Source organism: Elephantulus edwardii, unplaced genomic scaffold, assembly GCF_000299155.1.
Source record: "Elephantulus edwardii isolate Elephantulus edwardi_28Jun2011 unplaced genomic scaffold, EleEdw1.0 scaffold00091, whole genome shotgun sequence".
Classification (NCBI taxonomy): Eukaryota; Metazoa; Chordata; class Mammalia; order Macroscelidea; family Macroscelididae; genus Elephantulus; species Elephantulus edwardii.
Window position 1 is genome coordinate 1,794,916 of NW_006399841.1, and position 22,251 is coordinate 1,817,166.

Below are 22,251 nucleotides of genomic sequence, written 5' to 3' on the forward strand. Positions count from 1 at the left end.
AGCTCGAAACCTAACTCACTACACCAGCAAGGCTCCTTCACAGGAAAACAATGGAGCTCCTTTCTATGAAGACGGCGCCAAAAGCGAAGAAGGAAGCCCCTGTCCCTCCCAAAACTGAAGCCAAAGCCAAGGCCTTAAAGGCCAGGAAGGCGTCCTACAAGGCATCCACAGGGGGAAAAAGAAGAAGAAGAAGATCCGCACATCACCCACCCTCCGGTGGCTTAAGACACTGAGACTCCGACGGCAGCCCAAACACCCCTGGAAGAGCGCCCCCAGGAGAAACAAGCTTGACCACTATGCCATCATCAACTTTCCCCTGACCACTGACTAAGCCATGAAGAAGATAGAAGATAACAACACACTTGTGTTCATTGTGGATGTCAAAGCCATGAAGCACCAGATTAAACCAGCTGTAAAGAAGCTCTATGACACTGATGTGGCCAAGGTCAGCACTGTGATTAGGCCTGATGGAGAGAAGAAGGCCTGTGTTCGACTTGCCCCTGACTATGATGCTTTGGATGTTGCCAACAAAATTGGGATCATCTAAATTAGTCCAGCTGGCTAATTCTAAATACAAATTTTTCTCACCAAAAAAAATAAAAGAACAGAGTTCAAACCTCCTTTTCCTTTCACCTTTAAAACAACCTTCCAGAGAAGGGGAACAAAACGGAGCAAGGAAGGGAGCTCTGGTAGCCTAGTGATTCTGCAATCCAAAGGCTTGTGGTTCGAATCCACCAGATGCTCTGCGGGAGCAGGAGGGGCAGTCTCCTCCTGTGCCAGTCGGATTCAATTCGATGGTACAAAGAAACAAACAAAAATTTAAAAAATAAAAAGAAATAAAAATCGAGCAAGTGTATCTCTCTCGCCCTGGCTTCTCACCCCACTGTAACAGCTCATGCTTCCCTCACTATTAAAGCGCCTTCCCACCACAAAACACGGCCCACTGACCAAAGTCAAGCCCAAGGCTGGCCCTTCTACTGGCCTCCCCTGGGTGAAGCCAACCTTTAGGCCACTATCCCTCAAAATCCAACTCTTTAAGGACAATTGTAAACCTTTTCCCCAGCCTTCCAGTAAAAGCTTCTGAATCTTGAACGCATCTTTGTATTAAATAATACATACGTGATATGTTTCCCCCAACTCAAGCCCTGCCGGGAAAGCCATCATTACAGGGTGAGCCCTTTAGACGTGAGAACACGTGCGGCTCACTCTGGATTCACAGCGATGACCATGGCTGTGAGGGTCAGTCCCAGCACCGCCTCGTGCTCCCAGAGTCTCGTTAACAATACTGAGCACACTTCTATCTGAAAGGTGGGTATGGAGCCAGAATGGTCAGGACACAGCCCTGGACTTGAAGCTGGGGACAGCAGGCAAGCAGAGATGAGCAATGTGAAGAGAGAGTGGTCGTGTATTTTTGTCTGACCTTCCAGATTCTCAGTCCAGGTGGCTGGCCAAGTTTATAAGATGTTAACCAAAAGGCTACACAACTCTGGAGGTTCAAATGCACGAGGTGCTCTGCAAGAGAATGATAGGAAGTCTCCTCTGTTAATATTTACAGCCTCGGAGAACTGAGGGAGCATCATTATCAATCAGAACTGACTGGACAATAAAGAGGGAGGGAGGGAGTGGCCCCATAACAGGTGTTAAGAAGCAGAGAAGAGGCAGTACTCAGGGAGGAGTAAAAAGCCAAGGAAACAGGGCTCACATAGGAGCAAACTCAGAGGGAAGAAGTGTTTGACTCAGAGTCAGGCAAGAGGGTCTCTTAGGAGACTCTTTAGAGAAGATGTGATCCTGGAAGAAAACCTTGCATTTCAGCAGGAAGTTGGAGAATGACAACAGGGATAGTTCTATTATCCAGCAAAGCAAGCTTTGAGTTCTTGTCGACCACTGCATGTCCGAGGAAGGAAAGTGGTGAGATGAGGTGGGGAACAGCAAGACTGAGATTGGCGTCAGATGGTACTGGTCTAAATTCCAGCTCCATCTGTGAAGACATTAGTCACTTTTCTTAATCACTCATCTGTTTCCCCAGATGTGAAACAGGATGATGGAAGCAAACTGCAAATTGTTGTGAAGATGAAATGTGACAGCAGATGCCAAGCACCTTGGAGAGCTCCTGTTGTCGGTAGGCACTCCCCTCTGGCTTCTGGCTCTCACAGAACAGAACGAAACCCTCATGCATCCTACGCTATCCTCACCATCTCTGCTGTGCTTACACCTGTCTCTTCCACCAGACGGAGACCCAAGGGGCATGAGTGCAGGAGAAGCCTGATTCTCAAGGCAGCACAGGAAGATCAATCTCTCTCTCTATGTAAAGCTATGGATGTCAGGAGGTCCCCACAGGGAGTAGACACCATAAATGCCCTGCCAGACACCCTGGGCCAGTTGCTACCAGCAGTAGGAAAGGGAGAGGGTAGAGAGACAGAGGGTCCCTGATGTAGAGGGAGACCCTCATTTAGATGAGTTGACACAGTGACGACCATCGTGCACTTGAGCTTGGAAGAGTTCGTGAGAAGGGTGCAAGTCAGGACAAAGATCAGATCTGTCGTTCATAGGGTCTCTATGAGTTAGTCAACTCGACAGTACATAACAACACAAGAAAAAGAAAGACTGAAGACATGAGGTGTTTGTGACTATTTCTTGTGTTGTTATGTACTGTCGAGTTATGTCCTGTGATAGAATTCTACGATGCTCTCATCATATAAATCCTGCCTTTGTACTGTCCCTTCTCCTGAAGTGTGAGAAGTACCGCAAATAGGATGGGTGCTACCTCTATGAAAATGCTTCACTATATAACAAGGCGGGAGCTCTGGTGACCTAGTGGTAAGAAGTTGAGCTGCAATCACAAAGGTGTATGGTTCAATATTCCAGCTGTTCCTCAGAAGAAGAATGGGCAATCTCCTTCTGTGCATTTACTGCCTCTGAAAACCAACTGGAGAGTCAACTATGGGTCAGTTCACACTTGATGTCACACACTTGATGGCACAATATGACAAAGGTGAAGGAATTTTACAGATATAATTAAGTGCCTAATAGTTCGCTTGGAGTTCATCAAAAGAGACATTACCCAGGCTGATCCAACCTCATCAAGCAAATCCTTTAAAAGAGGGTTTGGGTCTTCCCTGAGCTAAAAGATTTGGCACAGCAGAGACACTCTGCTGCGGGCCTTGAAGAAGGAAATCACCGTGAGTTCCACAAGGATATGAATTCTTCCAATAACCATTAAAGGTACACAGCCTTAAACGAGACCTAGCTGACTCCTGGCTCGAGCTTTGGGATCCCCTGCACATCTAAGCCCAGACTGCTGACCAACAGAATCCAGGACTTAATAAATAAGTCACTGTTAACTGTTAACCTTGTGATAATCTGTTACACAGCACAGAAAGGGAATCCAAGCCCTGTTCCCCTGAATACTGATCACACCGGCTTAACGGCTAATCCCCCCTGTCTCTGTGGAATGAGCCCCCGGGTGCAATTCATGCTCCGGGTGCCCTGGAGGATACTGCCAAGGCTGGACCTGCCAGGAGATCACATCCTCCTTCAATCTCTTTCCTTGTCCCAGCCTATCTCTCCCACTTCCCTTCTCCTGAGAACTCTTCCCCCAGTAAATCTTTGGCAAAAAATTCCATCTCAGATTGTGTTTCTGGGGGACTAGATGTTAAGCCGTCAGATAATAAGTTCCACACAGGATTTGCTAGTTCACATATCCCTACAGAATGGTAAGAGCTAGATAAAGGGTGAGCGATGACCACAAACATGCATTTGAGCAGGACACTGGCCGGTCCACATCACCAGTAAGGAAGCGTGGGTTTACAGAGGAACTGCTGTTTTGGTTTTGGTTTTTTATTTTATGAAAGTTTACAGAGACTCTGAATTTCCATTCATTCATTTTTGCACCCTTTCCTCCCTTCCTCTCTGTCTGCCTCTTCCCTCAGTTTGTTTTTCTCTTTGAAAAGTAAAAAAATAAAAATAAAAATTCTTTCATTGTTATACAATCGCCACACCCACCCCCTCAGTCCACTCCACTACACAGCTTTTATTCTGGACTCTTGTCATGACAATAATAATCATATATTCCTCCTAAACAGTTCTCTCCATCTGTTTCAACACTATTTATCCCTTCTTAGTTTCCCCCCAACTCCGATGTCAGTCCTGCTTTACAACAGTGGCACTATACAGGAACTAGTGTGTTGAGCATCATTTGCCACTATTTTCCACTTGAACGTCACTTTTCTCCCTTCTCAGAAAGGTCTAGTTCTATGTGAATGGCAGTCTACTGGCTCAGGGGGTAGATTAAGGTCAACAGCCACAGTTCTCCTTAGGCTAAACCTTCTATTTTTCTTAGCGCTACTCATGAAACACCTTTGTCCAAGACTAGTGAGGCACTGACATCGACAGAGAGCTATGAGAAGACAGAGAGGGGCTGGGACTTGGAAAATCCACAACACTAACAATGAACTCCACTCCAAAGAGCTGATAATTACGGCACTTCACACAAATGATACTACTTCCTTGTTTTACCACTTTCTACCAAAACTGAATCTTAAACCAACGTCGCCTAACCTAAAATAGAATTCAGGGAGTTTCTGAAGCTATATTGGGAAAAGTGTTAGATCTTTTTTATTAACCTCTAATTGAAATTTCATAGAGAGCTCTGGTGGCCTAGGAGATAGAAAGGGATGCTACCAAACCAAAGGTGGGTGATTTTAATATGCGGCCCTCAGGCCTGGTTTTAATTGTTTTTGGTCAGACATTCTTCTAAATGGTATAACACTGGTCTGTCCATTTGTTGTACAGAGGTAACTCGTGGTTGCTGTGATGCCGATCACTGTGACATTGATGTGTCAAATGTGATAATGGTTACTCATGGTGGACAGTGTTTGGTGAAGCTCCCTGATTAAAACAAACTTGGAAGCAGGAATGTCATCCACTTCTGAAATGGCGTTCCTCCAGAAACCCTATGAACCTGGAGAAAGGACGAAAGTTTTACAAGTGTTCAGGTCTTTAGTTCATAGAGTTGCTATGAGTAGCCTATGACTTGATGGCACTTAACGACAACAACAACAACAACTGAAATTTAGCACTGAAGAGGACCTGAAGTGCTTGCTTCAGAAGGTCAAGGATTGCAGTCTTCAATATGGATTAAAGCTCAATATCAAGAAAACAAAGATTCTCACCACTGGGCCAATTGGCAGCATCAGTAGGGATGGTGAAGAGATTGAGATAGTTAACAGTTTTAGTCTGCTTGGCTCCATAGTCAACACTCTTGGTAACAGCAGCCAGGAAAACAGGAGACTAATTGCATTGGGAAAGTCAGCTGTGAGGGACCTCTCAAGAGTACTGAAGTGCAACGACGTCAGGCTGGAGAGTAAGGTGTGCCTGATCCAGGCTATAGTCTTTGCAATTACGTGCTATGCATCGGAGAGTTGGACAGTGAATAGGGATGATGGAAAGAGAATTGATGACTTTGAGTTGTGGTGCTGGAGAAGAGTGTTGAATATACCATGGACTGCGAGGAGAACAAACAGGTTTGTCCTGGAAAGGGTGAAACCAGAATGTTCCCTGGAGTCAAGGATTCTGAAGCTCCGTCTGACATACTTTGGGCATGTTGCAAGGAGGGACTGGTCCTTGGAGAGGGACATCATGTTTGGGAGAGTAGAGGGACGGTGCAGGAGAGGAAGACCCTCGATGAGATGGATCGATTCTGGGAGTGGAGTGGTGGGAATGAGTGTGTTTGAGACGGCGAGGTTGGCATAGGTTAGAACAGTGTTTAGGGCTCTTGTACATAGGGTCGCTATGAGTTGCAAATGACTCGATGGCACATAACAACAACATCATTACACCAGGCAACAAACTACAGAAGTATTAATGAGAACATTATTTGGGATATATTACAAATGCTGTTTATATAGGTAAACCTCAATAAAATTTGGTTTCTTTGTAAACTTATATATTTTAGCATATGGACTTAAAAGCATTATTCGAAGAAGGTCTGCAGCACAGGAATGCTTAAGAACTCCTGCCTTAATACTAAAAGGTAACAATGAGAGGGACCATCCTATAGCTTCTGAAAAGCTTCAAAAACAGCAGAAAGAAACACTATGCTATTTCAGTTGTCATAAGTTATATGAACTCCCTGGTCTCAGCAGTTAAAAATATACCATCCATTACATTTTATGACAGGTTGAAGGTCTGGCTCAAAATCATCCCAGGGCCCCTGGGGTTTTAAAAATTTGGTCCTGGATAGATATTTTGGGCCAAGGCAGGGCAAGGCTGTGAGTTATAGGAAAGCATTTGTTTCCCTGTGTGAGTCCATGGGTGGGGGGTGGCAGGGAGAAGTACTCTCCGGGCCTCATGTGATGCCCTCTGCTTTCAGAGAAAGAGTCTTGACCTTCTCAGGGCAGGCCTGCTGCTTCCTAGGCCCTGAGACAGTATCTAAAAGCTGAGAAGCTTGAACTAGACCTTGACGGTGTGTGAGAATCCCAGACCATACAAAAATGGAGAGAGGAAAATACCAGCCCTGCCAGACTTCCCAGCTGCTCGAAGCACCGTGGCCTCTTTGCTCAGCTTGGGGCCTAAGTGAACGAGCTTGGTTACTCTGAATGACTTGCGGCCTAGTGAAGAAAGTAGCTCCCTCAAACCAATAATAAAGCCATGACATTAAAATTCCCACACATTTTATAAACATGTTTTCACTCTCATTCTTGCTTTTCTTCCTTTTTCACTGGTTACTCAGTATCAACACCTACCTCGTTGCTTGATGTAACGCCCCTTTTCTCTCCTCATCTTTCTTGACCTCCAGACGTCTCCCCCACAGATGATTCTCTCCATGGACCTCTTTGCCTAACGCCCTTACTGGAAAATTCACTCTTCTTGTCCTGACAACTGCTTGGCCTTCTGTGATGACTTAGAAAGCTGTAAATGGTACTTACTGGGTAACTCATTTCTTTCCCCTCAATGCTAGCTTGAACTGGGCGGGAGCAGAGGCCATATCTCATCGTGGCCGGCCTTTTAGGACAATACAGTTAACAGAGAAAATGTGCAACAAACACATATGTGGAGGTGCTTATGAACAGAAATGAATATTCACTCAAACGGAAGGCATCGGTGGTTTTGAGATTATCCTAACAAATACCGTTTTACTCATCAGACCTATACTGTATCTGTATATTTAAGCAAATATATAAACATTTTACTAAACAAGCAGGTGGCTGTTAGATATCATCAAGTCAGGAACTGACCCCCAGCTGACCCCTCAGCAGGTTATCAGAGGCAGTGAACTGCACTGGAGGAGATTGTCCAGCCTTCTCCCGTGGCGCAGCTGGTGGATTTGAACTGCATGCCTTTGGGACTGCAGCTAGGTGTCTTACCACTAAGCCATCAGGCAATTAATTGACCCCAACTCATAACCACTTAAAAAAGCTCAACAGAATAAAATGCTGCCTAAGTCTGTATCAACCTCACAGCCTCCATGTCTGAGTCCACAGTTGAAGTGTCCCTGTCAGTTCACCCACCAGTAAAGTAACGTCCCCTCACCCACCCTGGCCTTGTACTTCACTCGTGATGTCCTCCAGCACCAGATCCCTGATAATATGCCCAACGTAAGTAAGCGGCAGAACGTTTTCTTGTAATCCATATGGTTTTGATGCTGTGGCTAATAATGCGTTTGGCTACTAACCAGTAGTTCAGGGGTTCAAAGTCACCAGTTACTCTGGGGAGAACAATGTTAATGTGTAACAACTTACAGCCTCGGAAACATGACAGGGTAGTTCTACTCCATGAGCCGGAAACCGTTCAACAACAGTGAGTGTTAACTTTCAGAAACAGGGTGGAAGACTTTCCCTCTCAACCTTAGTCTGCATGTTCCAATGAAACCTGTCCACGGTGGGCAGCCCTGTCAGTAGTGAAATACTGATAATATAAGTCCCAGCGTCGCAGCCATGCACAAGTCACCTCAGTACAGCAGACTGACTACTGCTACTGCTGCTGGTGTTGTTGATGTTGTTGGTGTGTGCCGTCAAGTCAGAATCAACTCAAAGCTGACCCTCCAGCAGGTTCTCAGAGGCAGTAAATCACATGGGAGGAGAATATACATTGGACTAAATGTTTATCAGAAGGTTTATTTATCTGATCTCCTCATACTCCCTTGAAACTTGAGGAAGCGGCAGAATGCTCCCAGTCAGGCCCTTTTGTGTGGTGAGACACAATGGGAAAACTTTAGCTCATGGAGTCTGAACCATGCCTTGGTTTTAAAATCTGGTTCTAATTTTTTTGATCACACATTCTTCTAAGTGGTATAGCACTGCTCTGTCCATTTGCTGTACAGAGGTAACTTGTAGTTTCTGTGAAGCTGAACACTGTGACACTGATGTGTCAAATGCATCAATGGTTACTCATGGTGGACAGTATTTGGTGAAGTTCCCCAATTAAAACAAGCTTGGAAGCAGGGGTGGCATCCACTTCCATAATAGCTTGCGTCCGGAAACCCTATCAACTTGGAGAAACTATGAGATGATCCAATGGATGAATGAAATTACTTGGTGGGACTTGAGAGTGGTTGATGGTTCATACTCTTTCAGTCCCCTTACAGCTGGGCAGAGAGCACCTCAGTTAATATGTTTTTCCTGGAAGAAGGAGTGGCATCTACTTCCGAAATAGCATTCCTCCAGAAAACCTATGAACGTGGAGAAATGATGGAAGTTATACACGTGTTCAGGTCTTTCATTCCTAGGGTCGCTATGAGTCATCTAACGACTTGACAGCACTTAACAACAACAACAACAACAACAATATTCCCTTTAAGTATTTAGATCTCACATCTCTTTGCCATTTTTCCTTTTCAAATCTTCTACTCTTTTTAACTTTGGTCACTTTAATACCCTTTTATTCAAAAGGAGGAGTATCACATCTGTCCACATAATTTTATTCAGCTACTGAAGACACAGCATGAATTAAACGCCCCTGCCAGAATCTCTGGTTTTCCTAGTTGCTGCGGGACCTTAATCCAATAATAAAGGAGACAGACACTGGGGTCTTATTTGCCAGAAAGGGCTGAAACTTTGGGAAATAGATGTCTTGAGTGAGGTCTTCTTTCATTTTGATCTGTTGAGAATTTGCATCTGTCACATTTAGAGTCCAGTAACATTGACTGATCACCAACGCCCAAGATAGGACCTCATGCTTTGATACGATTAACTTACCATACACATTCATTTCCTCCTAATATGGAAACTTGGTTCAGATAAATGACATTTATACAAGCATCACTTTGGAGTTCACAGATATGACCCAAGAAGACTGTTAAAGCTGTTAGCGATCACAGGAGAATACTCGGAACTATCACTACCTTTCCAAAACCTTCACAGGCAGGTAATAAAAAGAGCAGAAATATTTTATCATGTCTCTTTCTCACTTCTGTTTGAATGAATCTTGGTTCTTTTCCCACCTGGCCAACAAATGGGACCTTTCCACAAATTTAAGATGATCTATGAGTTTTAATTAAGTAATTCAGAGAATTCGTAAAAGCACGCTTATTTTCTTCTTGGATAAACGTAACATTAAACAACTTTACCTATAAAACCCTAAGGGGAGCTCTGGTGGTCTAGTGGCAAGAAGCTGCACTGCAATCCCAAAGGCACACGGTTTGACACCAGCTGCTCTGTGGGAGGACAGGCAGTCTCCTCCCATGTGATTAACTGCCTCTGAAGATCCACTGAATGGGGCAGCCTGGTTTGGTTCTGACTCTGGTTTACAACAACAGCCTTTAAAACCTTCCCCTTCAAGATGGACACCAGGCTTAGAAAGGTCAGAGAAAGAGAGGATGAGTCTGCATCAAATGGACTAACATAGTGACCGCTGCAATGGGCTCAAGTATGTCTGATATAACGAGGTGGCTGAGGAGAGGACAAGGCTCAGATCTGTTTTTCACAGTGTCACTTTGAGTCACTCTTGATGGCACCTAACAACAGCTACCCTAAAAAATCTGAAATATAATTGAAACCACATAACAAGCCTTTCAATCAAACCAGCAAGTATGGACTCTTTCCTCCTCATCTTTAGAACAAGACTGCTCATTCCTACTCTTGAAGCTTAACTTTAATCTTTCCCAGCCCAAGTTCAAGATGAGTACCGGGATCCCCTTCACTTGAGGACTTTTCTTCACGTGATTCTCTGTTGTTGGTGCCACTCATTTGTGTATTTCACTAAGATAGTCACACACACACAAAAAAAATCCAACTCTCAGCTGCTGGCCACTGTACACTCTCTGTTATCTTTCAAGTGTCCTCTGCTGTGTAGAATGTAAAGGAATCTTCTCCATACTGAATGCTGATGCTTTAGTCTAATTTGGGGAGCAGGGCTTGCCCAGACATTGGACTCAGGAATGGGAGAGAATTAGATGCTATTCACGCCCAACTGTCTTCCTACCACCCCGCTTGGGTACATCGTCATTCCAAGTTCTGTGCCCTTCGTTTTTATTTTATTGTTTCTTTTGCTTTCAGATTGAAAAGAATAATGCCAGAGCCTATTCTTTTTTTTCTTTTTTGTCCTTGATGTTGTTGTTACGTGCCATCGAGCTGACTATAACTCTTAGCAAGGCTATGGACAATAACTCTGAACCCTGCTCTATCCAGAGTAATTTCATTGTCTCTGACACACCTACCCTCATTACCCTAGTTACTGTATCAATTCGTCTCATTCAGGGCCTTCCTGTTCTGCGCTATTCTTCCACCTTTCCAAGCGTTAAGTCCCTCTCCGAGGTCCTTCCTGGCAACATGCCCAAAGTATGTCAGACGAAGCTTCAGAATCCTTGACTCAAAGGAACACTCCGGCTTCACCCTCTCCAGGACAAACCTGTTTGTTCTCCTAGCAGTCATTAGCCTAGGATAAACAAAGGGTCAGTCAAAGAGAGGAAGACCTCAATAAGATGGACTGAACAGTGACAGAAACAGAGGGCTTGAGCATGGTAGAGGCTGTAAGGGTGGCACAGTGGACAGGGCAAGGGTGACTGTGGTCTGTTGTTCACAGGGTCGCTATGAGTTATAGTTGATTCAACGGCATTTAACAACAGTGTTGCAAGTACTCCCAAGCCAAATAAGGCTAGAGACTGTGGTTTCAGACCATGTGGATAAAGAAAGAACACTTCCTTCCACCCCTGCAGAAAGCTCCCCTTCACAGTGCTGCTTCAGCAAACATCTACACGTGGCCTCCCTGGAAGACAGAGACCCTCTTGGATGACAGGGTAGCAAACAGCAGCACCTGCTTGTTGCCACGACAGGAAACTGTACGTGACACAGAATATTTTCCTCTTATCATAAGAATTCCTACTGGTCTAACCTCATGATGAAAGATAGAACTAGAAAGATGTTACTGTTTTGTTTAAAGCCAAGTAAGTATTCTTGATTTTATCATTAAGAAGTTGAGGTATTGGAACAGATGATGGAGAGAACTGTTTAAAAGGGATATGTGACTGGGTATTATTGTCATGACAGGAGTCCAGAATGAAGGTTGCATATTGGAGTGGACTTGGGGGGAGGGATTGTATAACAATGAAAGAGTTTTTCTTTTTCTTTCCAAGGAGAAGAGTGAATTGGGGGGACGGAGTGGGCAGGGAGAAAAGTGAAACAATGAATGACTGGAAACCCTAAGTCTGTAAACGTCAATTAATTAAAAAAAAAAGAAGTTGAGGTGCTTGATTTTTAAAAAAAAAGAATCTTTACAAAAATCAATTTCTCCACCAGATGCTCTGCTGAAGGAGGGGCAATCTCCAACTGTACCAGTTGGGTCTGATTTGACAGTACACACACAAAATAATAAAAATAAAATGAAAAGAAAATCTTTACAGAAGCTGAGGTACTTGGGGGAAGGACGCAGCAATCCACTGTACTAGGAAGGAGTGGGGTCCGTCTGCACTAGTCAGGAGCTAGAGGCATGTGGCCTCCTGTCACCAGGAGAACGGCTGTAGCCGTTTGAGGCTCAAGGGCCTTTGCTGATGAATTCCTCACACGTGAAGCACGCCATGCATACACACTACACTGCGTTCATGGCATCACCCACAGATGGTGAGCAGAGACATGAAGGTACGAGGGGGGGGGATGTCCAGCCATTCCAAGTTATTACCCTAGTAAATGACTCCAAATAAATGACCACACCAGGTGATGTTTCCACCAGCAGCCCTCCCTTAGAGAGACATCGAGGGCAGTAAAGAAACAAAAGCATCTCTTTCCAGCCGCAGTCTGTAATAAAACACCGCTCACAAGGGGCAGCCGGGCGATTTCTCCAGTATTGCAGGAACCCACAGCCTTTCAATACGAATCATATGAGAGCTCCGATAAGCATATGGCCCAGGTTTATAGAGGACTTTATGAATACTTACTTCTTCCAGGAACCACATGAGAAAATACTTGTCCCTGTTTTATGAGGGGTGAACAGTTGAACAGTGAGGAGAGTGGAAGCGCCCGGAGCCACACCAGAACCAAGTGGCAGGGGCAGAACTGGTGTCCACAACCGTCAGTCTGGAGGAACGGTGTTCTCTGCACAACAGATGTCAGTGTGACTCCCCAATCCCTCTCCTGCCTTTCTCCTGTCCATTTTCCAGAGTTGTCATCTTAAAACACAAATAAAGTCACCAAGCCCAATCCTGAATGTCCTTTAGCCACTGCCCATTACCCATGGTGGACAGTGTTTGGTGGAGCTTCCTAATTAAAACAAGCTTGGAAGCAGGAGTGGCTTCCACTTCTGAAATGGCTTGGCTCTGGAAACCCTATGAACAGTGTTCAGGCCTTTTGTTCACAGGGTCGCTGGGAGTCGTCTACAACTCGATGGCACCGAACAACAATAACATCAACAACATAGAGAGAGCTACGTTGGCCTAGTGGACAGAAAATTATGCTACCAAGCCCAAGGTGGATGATTTTAATCTGCGGCCCTCAGGCCTGGTTCAAATTGTTATTTTGTCAAACATTCTTCTAAGCGGTATAGCACTGGTCTGTGCACTGCTGTACAGAGGTAACTCGTGGTTGCTGTGATGCTGAAGACTGTGACACTGAAGTGCCAAATGTGATAATGGTTACTCATGGTGAACAGTGTTTGGTGGAGCTTCCTGATTAAAATAAGCTTGGAAGCAGGAGTGGCATCCACTTCCGAAATGGTTTGCCTCCGGAAACTCTATGAACAGTGCTCAGGTCTTCCGTTCATAAGGTCACTATGAATCGTCTATGACTCGACAGCACCTAACAACAATAACAACAACAACAAACCCTCTTATGTGTAGCTCACCAGGTTCCTGTGTCCTAGCTTCACTGATCTCCCCCTAGTCACCATCGCCCACTGTCCCCTCATCCACCACACTCCAGCCTCTCTTCCACCTTTCAAAGTATGTCTTCAGGCCTCTAGGAAGAAACAGTCAAAAGTCTTTGTTCCTGCCTCTAGGCTGCCATGATGGCTGTTCCTTCTGTCCACCATTCTTTTCTCCTTAACCCCTCACACATGACTGGCCTCTTCTCAAAACATTTCACCCTGTTTCCCTGTGAGGACCCATAACAATCAATGTCTACTTATTTATTACATGATCACTATCTATCATCTGTATTAAACAGCAGGAGTTCCTAGTGGGGCAAACGGTTAAGGTTGGTTGCTAATTGAAAGGTTGCAAGTTCAAGTTCACCCAGAGGTGGGACTGGAAAAGAGACGACATCATCTACTCACAAATTAGCTCTCACAGCCCTGTGGAGCACAATTCTCTCCTGATAAAGGTGGAGGTGACATCGTAAGTTAGAGTCAAGTCAACAGCAACTAGGTTTTGGGTTTTGTTAGATATAAACTTGGTGAAGAAGTTCCTGGATGCCGCAAACGATCACATAGTTAAACTGATCCACCCAAGGGTTGGTAGATGGAACCAGAGGTACTTTAAAAAAACCAAACCAAACCTTACTTTATATTGGTTTGCTTACAAAGTTTATATATACTGTGTTTCACACTATTCTTTATTCACATTGTGTTTCATACAATCATTCCCATGCATTATGTTTTATAAAATTAACCACCATGGTACTATGCCCATCATCGCCCTATCTTTTCAGGTCCCCGCTGGATCTTTCCCATTTCCTGTACCCCCTTCCTCCCCCCACCAAACTGTGCAACCCTGTGATTTTCACCCATATCCATCCTCACCTTTCTGCTTCCACCCCTTACCAACTTGGGTCCCCAAACACGTATTAATTGTTATCCTTCTATTTTTACAATAATGGTCTTATGCCGTATTTGTCCTTAAGAGACTGAGTTAGTTCACTCAGCATAATGTTCTCCAGTCTCTCCCAAGTTATGCAGTATATTTTGAAATCATTGCTCCTGAATGCTGTATAGTATTCCACTGTGTCAATGTACCAAAATTTCTCTCAATATAGTGAAAATTACAATCTTACAAAAGCAATCTACATGTTCAATGCAACCCCAATACAGATACCAAATTCATTTTTCAAGGAGATTGAAAAGGAAACTGTCAAGTTTATTTGGACAAGAAAGAGACCCTGAATAAGCAAAGCACTTCTGAAAAACAAAAATGAGGTAGGAGGCATCGCACTCCCTGACATCAAAACCCAGTACACAGCAGTAACAACCAAAACAGCATGGGACTGATGCAATGACAGGCGCAGAGGCCAGTGGAGCAGAGGTGCTTCTAAAGAAAGCCTGGACGGTCCACTTCTCAAAGTTCACAGCCAGGAAAACCCCAGGGAGCACAGCTAGTCTGCACACATGTGAGGGTCATTAACTGAAATAAGCCTTGATGGCAATGAACAACCACCAGCTCCGCAAAGAGAGCCGTGATTGTTTCATCATCTGCATAACCAGCCGCAGAAAAATACTCAGTGAGTGAGTTGAGTAAATGGGTGAAATGGACGGAAGTCTGGCAGTTTTCTCAGACCTCGCCTACCAGTGTGGAGGGAACCAGCAGGCCTCTCTTGACGTCTGAGAGTCTCATCTGCACAATTTCCCCCAACTTTCTGAATGGATCCTCCTTTGAGGGTCAGAAAAGGGGTGGGGTGAGAAATGCATGGATATCTGCCAAAAACGACAGCCTTTCAGGTTTCTGTTCAACAGTGAGTAAGGAAAAGAGAGGGGACCTTCAGTAAAAGTGGATCATAAAGAAAGGCCAGCAGAAGTGGGGTTTCATGGGATCCCGGTACCATTCCCAACAGTGGCACAAAGCTCTCAGTGTGCAACCCCCCGCCAGGACATTTGCTTCTAGAAATAAGTTTTTCCTAAGCATTTAGCTCAGGATTCAGATTCAGAGGAACCTGTTTTCTGTTCTCCTCCAATTATAGGCAAGAGGAAAATGACAGATTTTTGTTGACTTAGTTTAAAAACACACACCAATAAGTGAAACTTAGCATAAAATAAGCTGGTTTCTAGGTTGCATCTCATAAATATGAGTTCTCTGGCTCTGTAAAGTGAGTTTAACACAGCGTTGAGAAGTATAGAAAGCAAAAAAATAAACAAAACTGTCTGACTCAATGAGAAGTTCAGCCCTCATAATCTCCTAATTTAGTGGATGTTCTTCTAAAACCTAAATACTGTCTACACTCAACTGTCAGTTCCTCCCTATTGTTCCATTTAAATCTCAGAAAAGTTTTAAAACTCCTGAGACATTAAAAATAAGGCTGGCGGTAGACCAGCAGCTCACAGTTCTGGCTACAGGGCAGCGAATCTCTCTTTTTTTTTTCCTTTTTATTTTATACTAGTTTATTTACAAAATTTCAATACATTGTTTTTGAGGACAGATTCTTCCAATTTCTCTCACCTCTCCCCCATCAAATGATCCTTTTTAAGGGCTTTCTTAGCTGTGTGGCTCTTGATCTTGCAATGTGATTCTGTCACTGAACGATTCCGTGAGTCCAGAGCAAGGTATACCGTCATGGGAGGTGGATGACTGGGACAGAGCAGCAGAGGCCTCACTCCACAGAAGAGCGTTATAGAATCATGGCTAAGATCTACAAGCCTTCAATCAAAAAGGACATCGGTCCCAACTCTACTAAATAACAGCTGCCTGGCCTTCCAGACAGGAGTCCTGGTAGCAGACTGGTTCGCTCAAAAGATCTAATTCAAAGGTCGGTTGGTGTGAACGCACCAGGGGTTCCGCAGGAGAAAGGTGAGTCAGTTAGTCTGCTTCTATCAAGAGCTGCAGACTTGGAAACCCTGTGGGCAGTTTACTCTGTCTTACAGGTTTGTTATGAGTCAGAATTAACTTAATGACAATAGGTTTGGTCTTGGTTTGACCTTACGCTACTTATTTGTCCTTTCTAAGTTTCTGACTGTAAAATCCCAGTCGTGACAAGACCCATGATAGAGAGTTATGTATCATCAGAGTGACGATGGTTAAATAAGAATACACAATATCAGCATCCAATCAAGTCCAACATTTGTAACATTGCTGTTATAAAGGAAAACTGTTCTTTACAAGGATAGCTTGAATTCACCAACTCTTTACCTGCCCTCACTTCAAGATTATCAAGAGTGCCCAAGACTGGAAAAGAATGCTCCACTTAATAAAGATAAAGGGGGGGGGGTGGAGGAATTCAAATCTGGAACCCAAATTCATCCTCTAGTGAAACAGAAAATACATAGAGAAGCAGGAACTGACTTTGAAATAGATTCATGTGAGGTCAATAAGTGAGTCATAAGAGGATATTGTTACGATTCTATATTAGTATCAAGATGAGGCAGGCAGGTGTATAGGAATGAAAGACTATGAGAATTTCCCAGAGGGAGAATGGAGGAGGAGAGAGTAAAATATTGTTTAGGGTCACTGAGTATCAGAAAACACTCATGAAAAAATACTCGTGATATCAGGTGAGGGAAGGAACTGCTTAAAAGGAATATATGCTTAGGCATTATTTGTATGACAACAGTCCAGAATAAAAGGTGCACAGTAAAGTGGACTGGGGGAGTGGTGGGCAAGCAAGGAAGAAAATTATGTAACAATGAATGAATATTTTTTAAGTGAACTAGGGTGGGGGGTAGGGAAGAAAATATGCAATAATGAATGAATGAAAATCCACATCTGTAAACATTTGTTAAAGTCACAATTTTTTTAAAAAAGAGAAAAAAAATACTGGTATTAGCTGTACATAACGATTAATGCCACCAACAACACTTATCTATAAACACAAAGAATGCCAAATTAGCAAATATTGGGTTACATGTGTTTTTATCACAGTTGAAAAAAAAATACAATCTGCTAGTATTGATAGCTAGGAGTAGTACAAGTTTTATAAGCATGTTTTATTCTTTTGGTTAATTTTCTTTTGTGTATAAATTCTAGAATCAGCTTGTCAAGTTCCATGGGGAAAAAAAATCTTACTATGTTATTTAGTACAAATACGTTGAGAGAGAGAGAGAGTGTGTGTGTGTGTGTGTACATGGAACACCTAAATAAAGAAATCTTTTAGGTCCTTTATAAAACTTTTTTTTTGTTTTTCTCATAAAGATCTTGTACAATTTTAAGTTCATTCTTGGATATTTTACATTGGCTGATAAAACGAATTGTGCTTTTAAGAAACATATAACTTCCATGTTCACTTCATCAGCACATATACTAAAACTGCAATAATACAGAGAAGATAAGCATGGCTCCTACGCAAGTGTGACATGCAAGTTCATAAAGCACCCCATTTTTTTCCTAATTATAGCTTCTTATCAAGTATTAGTTTTCAGAAAAACATTTTTTTAGGTATAGTTTTACTTAAACTGATAACATATCTTATTTACCTAACAGTTTATCAATTATTCTATTAACTTTTTCTATTAGGTAGTATCATTTGTAAATAATGACAGTGTTATGTGGTATTTTTGTTTGTTTGTTTTGTGGGGCTTTTTTAGGGGCTCTTTTTTCTTTGCCTGATTTGGATAAAATGTCTTTTTCTTGTTTGATTGCACTGGCAAGAATCTTAAGAGACAGTAGCAATGATAAAAAAGATTTTTCCTTTTTCCTACCATAATGCGAACTGTTTTTATATTTCCCTATTAATTATTATAATGTTTATTCTGGAGCTCTACTTGGTTCAATTTATTATGCTAATACATATTCTGTAGAGTTTGTTACATCCATTCTGGCTCGACGACAACCATGCCTCCATCACTGCAAAATGATAAAGACAGACATCACTATCTTATTTCAGTTTACCTCTCCAACTGCCATTGTACATACCAGCTCACAAAAGACTCACCAATAATGGGAGTTGGGTAAACTGATGGAATATAAGAACAGGGGTAGATTTTACTTTTTGAGAATTTGATTTTGGACATACAAATAAATTACTCCATTTTCACTTCAAAGTTCTTAGGTTTCACATACTTTAGACATGTTATCAGGAAAGGCCTGTTTTTGGAAAAGGACATCATGCTAGAAAAGCTGGAGGAACAGAGAAAGAGAAGACTCTCACCAAGATGGACCAAGAAAGTTCTTTAAAATTCTGATTAAAAGAAGTGCAAGCTCTGATATTATGTGACAGCCTCATTCATTAACACTCATGCAGATGGAGTTGAAGTCTGGTTAATATCAGAGATAAAGTCTAATTTTGCCAATGTTGATTGTAAGCAGAAGCCATGGTATCTGGAAATTATCAGCATTCTACATGGAATCCCGATTCAACATTTCTTAAATGTAAGTAGCTTCTGGAGAACATATGACGCTTCCTTGGGAATGTAATGTTTAGGGGGAATTACCAACTCTGCTGTTTCCAGGGAAATAACCAACTGTTGGCTTGTGTTAATGAGGTGTTAAAAAGTGAATTCCAATGCTTGTACCTCATCTCTGTTTTCCTCACTACTTTCTGGGTGCAATCACTGGCTGAGTCACAGAGGAAACTGGACCCTTCAACTGCCTACTTGTTATCTCCATTCCCTCTCCCTCTCTGGATCCCTGGCCCTGGGTTCCTGCAGGTCAAGGGAGCCTTCCGTTCCCGAGAACTGTTCTGCATTTTCTCACAGACTCTCCCCATTCTACGACCCCCTTCTTTAGACCTCTGCGGAATAGCTAAGGCCTGCGTTAAAAGCTATTCTTCTCAGTTACAAAGCCATGGTGGAAGAAACAGAGATTTCCAAGGGAAAGATCAGTGTTTCTTTCTCTCTCTCCTCTCTCTCTTTCTCTCTCTCTCTCTCTCTCTCTCTCTCTCTCTCTCTCACACACACACACCCCCTTATCAATGACTGATGCAAGCCATGGTATTTTTAATTGCTTCCTATGCATCTGAAAGTTGGACAATGAAAAAGGAAAACAGAAGAAGAACTGATGTCCCTGAATTGTGAGAAAAATACTGAACACGCCATTGATACCTTTGAATTGGAGAGGAGTATTAAATATATTACGGATTGGCAAAAGAACAGAAAAATCTAAGAGGAAGTGTAGAGCACTCCTTAGAGGCAAGGAGGGTCTCACATACTCCAGGCACGTTATCAAGAGGGCCTGTCCTTGGAGAATGACATCACGTTGGGAAAGTGGGAGGATCGGAGAAAGAGAAGACTCTCAACGAGAGGGACTGAGAAAGCGACTACAACAATGGACTTGAACTTGGCAAAGATCAGGAGGATGGCACAGGATAGCACCAGGCTCAGATCTGTTGTTCATAGTGCTGCTAGGCGTGGTCCTCGACAGCACCTAACAGCAACAGTAACATCGCTCTCCTTTCCTCTCCAAGAAGGTGGAGACGTGTGAGGGAAAAGAACCTGGGATCCTGTGAAGGTGTTCATGGGTTCCAGAAGGGCCTGTGAGGAGGAGGAGATGAGAACTTGGAGCCTTATCGGATCCATGGGGCAGCACGACTCCAGTGTTATTTCCATAAGCCGCTGGTTCGTTTCCGTAACTTCATTATGTTATTTCCTGAACCGGTGTTAAATTGTGTTCTGTCCTACTCTTTCCAAAAGATAACTATCGGTCAAGAAAGAGGATAGAGCCCCATGTGGCCTTCCATTCTCTCAACACTCCCCAGAAGTTTGAGAATTGGTCTGCATGTGGACATGTGGTCAATGGTGGGGAGGGATTTGTCACTTCCTATAGAACTTAACACAGTGCACTGTCCACTGGATGATGGTGTAGCCAGACAGGAAGAGAGTTTCTGTCCACGGAGTTTCTAACGAGAGAGAGGGTGAGAGTGCTCACAGTGGGCTCTGGGGACTGGTGGATCATGGAGAGTCACAAAGCGAAGGGGAGCACATGGGGTGACCCCATCCTACCAGAATAGGGTACACAGCAGCAATCACTCATGCTGGCACATCAGTCTCACCCCAATCTGTCTGCTCACCACTTTCCTTTTCATATCTCTTCTTAATTATAATCCTTGATACATTATTTCCAAGTGTTAGAACAAGAATTAAGGAAAGGTGCTATCCACTGGGCTTACCTGCTCCTTGGTACAGCTTTCCCCACAAACACAAGGGTGGGTCCATTCAAACAAACATCCTGAAAGATGCTCAGCCCCAGGCTCTGGGTGGAGGGACTGCTGGTGGGCAGGACACCCGTGGACTTCTGGACTTCCCATTTTTCCACTGCTTCTCCCTCAGCTCACCTGTATGAGCCATGAGTAACAAATACTTCGTAAGCAGAAGGAGAGTCCCCAACTCGGAGCTGAAGAACAAGCCCTCTACCAGCAGATGAGGGCATAACCCCAAAGAGTGACAGCTGGGACTCTTCCTGGCCAACAAGTTCTGATCTCTCTCTCTTCCTCTGATTTCATTCTGCACTAAAATCTTTCCATCAACCTTATCTGCCTCTCTCATGCATGTGTGCATTCACTCATTGCCATCAAATTAGAACTGACTCACAGCTGACCCTCCAGGAGCTTTTCAGAGGCAGGAAAGTACAAGGGAGGAGACTGTCCATCTTTCTTCCACGGAGCTGTTCATGGAGTTGAACAGCCAGTGAAGTGCAAACTTTGGGTGAGCAGTACAAGTCCCGAGGCCACCAGAGCTCCTTCCGCTTGCACGAGATTGTGACTGATCACTGTGAGCACCTACACTAACACCTTGTGCACAGAAGGTGTTGATGAAAATACTTGTTGAATCAAAGTACTCACTTCCTTCCAGCAGAACCTTCCAGTTCTGCATCAACAGCAAAATAAGGCGAAGCTTCCAGGCACCACACTTGCAGAACATAGAAACCTCTTCCTCCACAGATCTTTGCTTACGCTGGTTTTTCCTATCCAGTACACCTTTCACTCCCACTGTACTCTTTTTTTTTTGTCTTTTGATAGTCTTTTTACTCTCCTACCACAGGCAGAATTCTTTACCTCCTCAGGACGGTAACTAGAAAGAAGACATTATTGCCGTTATATAATCCTCACTGCCCCGTGAAACATTTTCTCAGCTTCATTTTACAGATAAAAAGGCACTCAGCGGCAAGTGTCATGGAACCCACTGGAGGTCACTTGACAAGTGAAGGTTACAGACAGGAGTCAAATCTACACTTAAATTTGCAGCGTGTGATTGCACCAATGGTCCAAATCCTGCTGTCTTGATTTCTGTTCTCGGATTCCTCTTCCGTCTCCATGAGAAATGTGCCTGAGCTAACCTATTATTAGAGGGAGCTGAGTCGAGTCACCCTAATCAGAGTCAGACTAGAAAACCAGACGACTGAGGCCCAGCTCTGTGAACAATCTGAGAAGATAAGCCCACTGCTAAGGGAACACTAAGCTTATTATCAAATGCTGCTGAAATGTTGGGCTTGACGTGCAACATTATTGTTTTAACAGAAAATTGCCATTAACTGCAATGTCCATGAATGCACTTCTCACCCCTCGATTGTAGCTTACCTTCTTTTCTGTTCTCACTGCACCCACGTTTATCTTCTAATACCTGTTTCCTCAAGTCCTTAGATGCCCATTTTCTTTCTCAAAAAAGAACTCTTGGGTGGTGTCACTACTGGTCAAATCATGAACCTTCTGCCATCAAGAAGATTCCAACTCAACTTTGTTCCTTTCAGACAAAGTAGAACTCCCCCTGAAGCTTCCAAGGCAGGAGAGCTTTATGGAAGCCAATGGCTCCTTCCTACGCCCATTGGCCGCCAGTGGTCTCAACCTCTGAGTGCCTGTCCAGCTGCCTTAGCCAGAGTGTCCTCAGAGTTCCTACTATTTAGCCCTATAATTATTTTTTTTATGAGCTTTTTTAAATTCTGATTTAAGATTACTCTCCTCCCAAACTTTTACATTTTAATGCTACACATTTTCCTATAAATACTACTTTGGGTGTATCCCATATATTTGGGTTTTT

At 43.5% G+C, this 22,251-nt stretch overlaps 1 protein-coding gene across 1 annotated transcript in view; it reads right to left on the bottom strand.

Moving 5' to 3' along the window:
* Positions 1-22,251, bottom strand: part of ITGA9 (integrin, alpha 9) — a 341,099-nt gene that overhangs the window by 173,936 nt on the left and 144,912 nt on the right. The window lies entirely within an intron of this gene.